Here is an 8,524-nt window from a genome sequence, read left to right as displayed (position 1 = left end):
CTAACGAGTTACCAGAAGGGTTTCCTTCTTCTATTTTATCTTTTTTACAGGATTTCCAAGATTTATTTCTGGAAGAGACTCCGAGTGGACTCCCACCTCTTCGTGGAATTGAACACCAAATTGATTTCGTACCCGGAGCTGTTATTCCAAATCGTCCTGCCTATAGAACCAATCCTGACAAGACCAAAGAGTTACAAAAACAAATTGGAGAATTGATGGACAAGGGTTACATTCGAGAAAGCCTTAGCCCTTGTGCTGTCCCCGTTCTTTTGGTGCCAAAAAAAGATGGTACATGGAGGATGTGCGTCGATTGTCGCGCGATGAATAAAATCACCATCAAATATAGGCATCCGATTCCTCGACTAGACGATATGCAAGATGAACTAAGTGGAGCCAAATTTTTTTCTAAAATTGATTTGAAAAGCGGTTATCACCAAATCCGCATGCGAGAAGGTGACGAGTGGAAAACGACTTTCAAAACAAAACACGGTTTGTATGAGTGGTTGGTCATGCCATTTGGCTTAACCAACGCTCCTAGCACTTTTATGAGGTTAATGAATTATGTCTTAAGATCTTTCATTGGTAAGTTTTGTGTTATTTATTTTGATGATATCCTTATATATAGCAAGACATTAGAAGAACATTTGGAACATCTCAAATCTGTTTTGAAGGTTCTACGTAAGGAGACTCTCTATGCTAACCTTAAGAAATGCACTTTTTGTACTGATCAAGTTATTTTTCTTGGTTTTGTAGTTAGTTTAAAGGGCTTGGAAGTGGATCAAGAGAAGATAAAGGCTATTCGAGAATGGCCGAGACCTACAAATATTAGCCAAGTGAGAAGCTTTCATGGCTTGGCAAGTTTTTATAGGCGATTTGTGCCTCATTTCAACTCTATCGCCGCACCATTGACGAGTGTCATTAAGAAAAACTCCACGTTCCATTGGACCGACGAACAAGAGAAGTCTTTTATTGAAATAAAAAATTGTCTTACTAATGCACCTTTGCTTGTTTTGCATGATTTCTCGAAAACCTTTGAGCTTGAATGTGATGTATCAGGTGTGGGAATTGGCGCTGTTCCTACCCAAGACGGAAGGCCCATTGCTTATTTTAGTGAAAAGCTTAATGGTGCGCCACGTAACTATCCTATTTACAATAAAGAAATGTATGCCTTAATACGATCTCTTGAAACATGGCAACATTATCTTTGGCCAAAAGAGTTCGTCATTCATTCTGATCACAAATCATTGAAGTACATCAAAGGCCAACACAAGTTGAACAAGCGACACGCCAAATGGGTTGAGTACCTTGAGTCATTTCCTTACGTTATTAAGTACAAAAAAGGGTAAAGATAACATCGTCGCCGATGCTCTTTCGCGAAGGTATACATTATTAAATTTTCTTGAATCAAAATTGCCTGGTTTCCAATTTTTGAAGGATTTGTATAGTCATGATGTTGACTTTGGAGAAATTTTTTCTTCTTATGAGAACTCTACCTTTGAGAATTACTATAGGTATGATGGTTTTCTATTCAAGGACAAAAGGCTTTGCGTTCCACAAAGTTCCATTCGCGAATTACTTGTATATGAAGCACATAGCGGAGGACTAATGGGACACTTCAGTGTTCGAAAAATATTGGCAACTCTCCATAAACATTTTTATTGGCCTAGAATGAAACGAGATGTTGAACGAGTACGTGAAAAGTGTTTAACATGCAAAAGGGCCAAATCCAAGGTTTAGCCGCACGGTTTGTATACCGCCTTACCTTTTCCCGAAGATCCTTGGATGGACATATCCATGGATTTTGTCCTTGGATTACCAAAAACAAAAACGGGAAAAGATTCTATTTTTGTTGTGGTAGATCGATTCTCTAAGATGGCCCATTTTATTGCCTGTAAGAAAACAGATGACGCCATCCATGTTTCTAATCTTTTCTTTAGGGATATTGTACAATTGCATGGACTTTCGCGAACCATTGTCTCCGATTGTGATACGAAATTTCTAAGCCATTTTTGGAGATCTCTGTGGAGTAAGCTAGGAACTAAGTTGTTATTTTCAACTACTTGTCATCCTCAAACGGATGGACAAACGGAAGCGGTTAACCGAGTTCTATCCACTTTATTACGAGCTGTTATCTGAAAGAATCTGAATTCTTGGGAAGAATACCTACCGCATCTCGAGTTTGCATATTAATCGATCTGTTCACACAGCTACTCAACATACCCCTATTGAAATCGTTTATGATTTTAATCCATTGACTCCATTAGATTTAATTTCTTTACCTAACGACCAACTTATCCAAGTTGATGCTAGGAAAAAGGCGGATTGTGTAAAGAGTTTACATCGAAAGGTACGGGAGAACATTGAAGCCAAATCCGAATCATATGCTAAACAAGCTAACAAGGGACGCAAAAGAGTGGTTTTTGAACCCAGAGATTGGGTTTGGATTCATATGTGTAAAGAACGCTTTCCCACACAAAGGAGGTCCAAACTATTTCCAAGAGGCGATGGTCCATTTCAAGTTCTCGAACGCCTAAATGCTAATTCCTATAAACTTGATTTGCCAGGGGAATATAATGTTAGTGCTACCATTAATGTTTCTGATTTGTCTCCATCTGCAGCAGATTTTGACTTGAGGACAAGTCGTTTTGAAGAAGGGTGGAATGACGTGACCACACCCCAAGCTCAACCAAGTACTCGTCTTGATTCCCTCGAGCTCTCAAAGGGACCAACGACCCGAGCTAGGTCCAAGCGACTCCAAGAAGCTGTTTCAGCATTATTTCTTAAACATTGGAAAGAGAATCAACTCCTTGATGATGGAGAAGCCCGAGCCAACTCATTGAAGAATCCACGCACTTTAGTGCAAGCTGAATTTAGCTCAATTTCAGCTCCCTAAGCTCATTTCAGCTCCAATCAGCTCACTTGAGCTCAATTCCGTCCATTTGAGCTCAATTTAGCTTTCTATCAGCTCGTTATTGTTATTATTTAAATAAATTGAGTATTAGTTTTATTTTAATTATTTTACTACAGCTCATGACCGAATTCCCTAGCTCAATTCAGCTCGTCAAGAATTTCAACTATCATTGAGCTAGCTGAATTTATTATTAATTATATTTTATTTATGTATTTATTTTAATTTGTTAAATATGTCTTGATATTATTTAATCTAAGCTGAATGTACCTTGAATCTAATTTGTTTATGGCTTTTGTAGGTACAACCGAATGTGGGAACACAATTAATGAGGATTCATGAACATTTTTGATTCAATCTACGTGTGGGTGCATGAATGACTTCCTTCAACGAATGGATGCTTAAGGATGGTACATGAATATTTCATTACAATGAATGGGAGAGTGCATGAATGTCCACCTACATGCATCGGTTGTTGTCCATTGAACTCCTATGCACCTATTCAGCCAAAAGGCATCTTTTGGAGTGTTCATTCACACTTTGGCCAGACCTAGACAAGGCTATTGGCCTCCCATGCATTCACCAGCCACCAAGTTCATTTCCTTAACCATGAAGCTGCCCATTGAAGATCTATTCAGTGGAATTTAGACATAACTTTTAAGGGATACATTTCTAGATTAGTTTAACACATTTAAAACCGAATTACTTAGTCATTAAGCTTGTCTATTCTGTCCATTCAGCTATCATATGTAATCTATAAATAGTTTAATTCTCTTTGTAACAAGGTTAGACATTTTTTATTATCAAAACTTGATTGTGAGGTTACCTCCTATCTTATTTCGTTTGAGTCTCGTTCTGGCTTATTTAGCTAGCTAGTGGCGTCAACCCGACTCCTTGAACTTATCACCTTTCTGGTGTGGCGTTCGTCCATCCTTTTATACCTGAGGTTCTTACCTCTCTATAGGTAACGGGTCAAGATCCATCTTCGATAAACCATTTAACCCACCTTGAGTAATATAAGTCCCGGGGCAATACTCTATATAGTATTGAATCGATCTTGACGCTTGAGTTCATATTTCCATTCCATATTAATCTATCAACCTACAAGCTATTTTCTTTATTAAAACTGAACCTATCCATTTCCAAACGCCATCCTTTTGAAACCATTCTAATTACTTTCGCTTAAACAACTTCGTAACTTTATCTCCATCCGATATTGCTTGAAACTTCTCGTTGACGATTGGGAAATCAAGTGAATCGACTCTATCAACCGAGCTGGATCACGCCAGGTATTATGGACATGATTTACCTTTAGTATGTGTTCATCTGGAAACGTCTCTCGAATTGGTATAAGAGGAGAGTTCCCTTCTTGCGGCTCCAATCTGGACAAGTGGTCTGCTACTTGGTTTACCACTCCCTTTCGATCTTGAATTTATAGATCGAACTCTTGAAGTAGAAGTACCCATCGGATCAGTCTCGGCTTAGCATCTTTCTTGACAAGTAAATACTTAATTGTTGAGTGGTCCGTATAAACAGTCACTTTGGTACCTATAAGATAAGATTGAAACTTGTCAAAAGCAAACACAATAGCAAGTAACTCTTTTTTTGTTACCGTGTAATTTAGTTGAGCTCCTGTCAGAGTCCGACTCGCATAGTAGATGGGATGAAAAACTTTGTTCCTTCGCTAACCCATGACAGCTCTGATCGCGAAGTCACTTGCATCACACATCAATTCAAATGGAAAATACCAGTCTGATGTGACTATTATGGGTGCCGAGACTAACCGACTCTTCAAATTGTTGAACGCTCTTAAGCACTCCTCATCAAATTTAAACATCGTGTCCTCCAATAATTTTTGATAAGGGTTTAGCAACTTTGGAGAAGTCCTTGATGAATCTTCGATAGAAACCGACGTGGCTCAAAAAGCTCCTAGCACCCTTTACAGATATTAGAGGTGGGAGTTTCTCAATAACATCTACCTTTGCTTTATCTACCTCGATTCCATGTCTTGTTATCCGATGTCCTAGAACAATACCTTCTCGTACCATGAAATGACACTTTTCCCAATTAAGTACAAGGTTTGTTTCTTCGCATCGCCTTAGTACCTTGGCTAGATTGGCTAGGCAATCATCATATGTATCTCTGAATACTGAAAAATCATCCATAAAAACTTCTAAATATTTCTCAACCATGTTAGTAAAAATAAACATCATACATTTTTAAAATGTAGTAGGTGCATTATATAAACCAAATGGCATGCGCCTAAATGAAAATGTACCTTATGGACAGGTGAATGTTGTCTTGTGTTGATCTTTCGGTGCTACTGTAATCTGATTATACCCCAAGTATCCATCGAGAAAATAGTAATAGTCTCGCCCTGTGAGTCTATCGAGCATCTGGTCCAAAAACGGCAAAGGAAAGTGATCTTTCCTAGTTGTCTGGTTCAGCTTCCGATAATCAATGCAAATTCTCCATCCTATAACCGTTCTAGTCGGTATCAACTCGTTATTTTCATTTTCAAATGTCCTGATACCTCCTTTTTTTGGCATGCACTGGACTGGACTTACCCATGAACTATCTGAGATGGGGTAAATTATACCCGCATCTAACCACTTGATGCTTTCGTTCTTGACTACGTCCTTCATGATGGGGTTCAGTCTTTGTTGTCCATCAATCGTCCCTTTTTCGCCATCTTCTAAGATAATCTTGTGCATGCATACAGATGGACTACTTCCGTGAATATCGGCTATGGTCCATCCGATAGCCTTCTTGAATTGTTTCAACACCAGGATGAGTTTCTCTTCTTACTCAGTAGTTAATTCTGCTAAAACAATCACAGGTAGAGTAGAAGAGTTACCTAAATAAACATATTTCAAATGTGAGGGAAGTACCTTCAGTCAAAATTTGTTGCAACGGGTCTTCAAGATAATTGAGTTCCTTCTCCATGATTAAATCCTCTAAATTAGACACTGCAGAACAATCATCAATTGTGTCAGGAAATCGCATGGGCTTAAAAACGTTAAATGTTACCTGATCATCCTAAACACGAATAGTAAGCTCGCCCTTCTGCACATTAATAAGGGTCCTTTCGATTGCTAAGAATGGTCTTCTTAGGATGATTGGCACTTCTTTGTCTGCTTCAAAGTCTAGAATCACAAAGTCAACAGGAAAGATAAATTTGTCTACACGTACCAATACGTCCTCGATTTTTCCTTCTAGATGTGCTAAGGATTGATCTACTAATTAAAGTGTAACCGTAGTAGGTCTAACTTCACCTATCCCCAACTTCTTAAATATTGACATGGGCATCAAGTTGATACTCGCACCCAAGTCACATAGTGCCTTACCACAATATGTTGCTCCAATATTGCAAGGTATGGTAAAACATCCAGGATCCTTCAATTTTGAGGGTAGTTTGTCTTGAAGATATGCACTGCATTTCTTCGTTAGGGCTACTGTCTCAAATTCTCCAAGCCTTCGTTTTTTAGATAAGATATCCTTCATGAACTGGACATAGTTCGGCATTTTTTCAAGTGCTTCAACCAACGGGATGTTGATATGAAGTTACTTGATACGTCTAGGAACTTCTTGAATTGAATTTCCTGCTTCTGCTTCTGAAGCCTTTAAGGGTAGGGTGGTGAAGGTTTCTTTACTGGAACTGGTTGATTCGTTTTCTATGGAATTATGCATCTAACAGAGTTATTAGTTGATCAAAATTAGCTGGTTCAGAAGTTACTTTCTTAGGCAGATTCAATTTCCAGTGAAACTAGAATTTCAACACTCTGTTGAACTTCCTCTGAGTCTTGAGCATCAGCTGACTCCTTCTCAACTTCGACAGGATTGGGCTCTAAAGTCTTTCCGCTCCTCAATGTTAACGCTTTACAATGCTCTTTCCCTGAATTCCTCGGATTCTCTGTATCACTAGGTAAAGCACCTTGTGGTCGATTTCTGAGTTCAGTTGCAAGCTGGCCCACTTGATTCTCCAAATTCTTTAGAGAGGCATCATTTTTCACTATGTATACCTTCAATAGATTCTCTTGGCTATTGGATGGTTCAGCTTGGGTTGGTTTTTGAGCTTGTTGGGGAAAACTAGGTGGCTGGGTCGATCTAGGTTGGACATAATTGTTATTGGTTCCTGCCCCTTGGTTACTCTAGGAAAAATTCAGGTGGTTTCGCCATGATGGGTTATAGAAATTGGATTGTAGCCCTTTCCTTCCTTGATTTTGGTTCTGATTACCTATGTAATACACAGATTTTGGGTTCGATGGACATTCTTCGAATAAATGTCCTTCCCCACAATAAACACATGCTACATTTTCAAATTAATTCAGTGGTTGTGTTGTAAAACTATTACACCCATTAGTAGTAAGATTTGTTAACATTGAGGATATTGATGATACTTGAGATGCGAGTGAAGTAGGAGTGTCTACTTCTTGTATTCCAGTGACTCGTCTTCCTGACGCTGCTCGATTGGTTGGCCATTGATAATTGTTGCTGGCAATCCTCTCAATGATTTCATAAGCCTCATTATAAGACTTAGAAAGGAGAGCACCATTAGCAGAAGCGTCCACTACCATCCTCGTGTGAGCATTGAAACCATTATAAAATGTCTCAAGTTGTATGCAATGTGGGATTCCATGATGAGGACACTTCCATAATAATTCTTTGTACCTTTCCCATGCCGCATACAATGACTCATCACCCATTTGTTGGAAAGCAGTGATCTCGTTCCTCAACTTAGCATTCTTGCTAGGCGGGAAATACTTCATAAGGAATTTTTCTGCTAACTCTTGCCATGTTGAAATTGAGTTTGGTGGTAATGAGTTCAACCAAGCTCGAGCTCTGTCCCTTAGTGAATATGGGAATAGCTTCAATCATAATGCATCTTCGAGTACTCCGGCTAACTTGAAAGAATCGCTCACCTCCATAAACAGTCTTAAGTGTAGGTGAGGACTTCGGTAGGCATTTCACTAAATTGGCCTACTGTCTGAAGCATCTGAAACATGATTGGCTTCAACTCGAACTGTTGTGCTTCAATTTTGGGTCTCCTAATACTCGGATTAAGATCATGAAATACTGGCACGGTATACTGTCTTAAAGCTCTATCCCTATCATCAACAATAAGGATAGGATTTTGAGCAAGGTTTTCTCCGTTTCCTTGATTCGGATTTTCGAAGTTCATCTCTTCAGTCTTTCTCTGGCTTGCTTGTCTTCTTCGCTGCCAAAAAGTTCGTTCAATCTCAGGGTCTACAGGGAGTAAATCGATGATTCGGTCAATACTCATAAACACCTGAAATAATCACAGAAAAAATTAACTAAGTTAAAATTTGAACAGAAAAATAAACCAAAATGCAAAACTAGCAACTTCACAAATAAAAACTTTATTAAAAAACAGTCCCCGGCAACGGCGCCAAAAACTTGGAACGACGGACATGTGCAAGTGTAGACAATCACAATAACTAATAAAGTGACAAGTAAATGTTGAGTTATCGTACCCATAGGGACTGTGAAAAGAATTATTTATGAGTGCTATTTAAAACACTTTGGTGAAAAAAAATATTTTGTTTGAAGAGGGTGATTAAAAACTAAAATTTTAAACTAAGTAAATTAAATAAA

At 38.6% G+C, this 8,524-nt stretch overlaps 1 non-coding gene across 1 annotated transcript; it reads left to right on the top strand.

Moving 5' to 3' along the window:
- Positions 1 to 7,540: 7,540 nt before the first annotated feature.
- LOC121218843 (small nucleolar RNA R71) lies at positions 7,541 to 7,647 on the top strand. The gene has a single exon (XR_005915319.1). It is a non-coding gene; the product is annotated as a small nucleolar RNA R71 (small nucleolar RNA).
- The last annotated feature ends 877 nt before the right edge of the window (positions 7,648 to 8,524 follow it).

This window comes from Gossypium hirsutum, chromosome D06 (genome assembly GCF_007990345.1).
Source record: "Gossypium hirsutum isolate 1008001.06 chromosome D06, Gossypium_hirsutum_v2.1, whole genome shotgun sequence".
NCBI lineage: Eukaryota > Viridiplantae > Streptophyta > Magnoliopsida > Malvales > Malvaceae > Gossypium > Gossypium hirsutum.
Note: the sequence above shows the minus strand (reverse complement) of the source record. Positions and strands in the feature narration are given on the sequence as shown.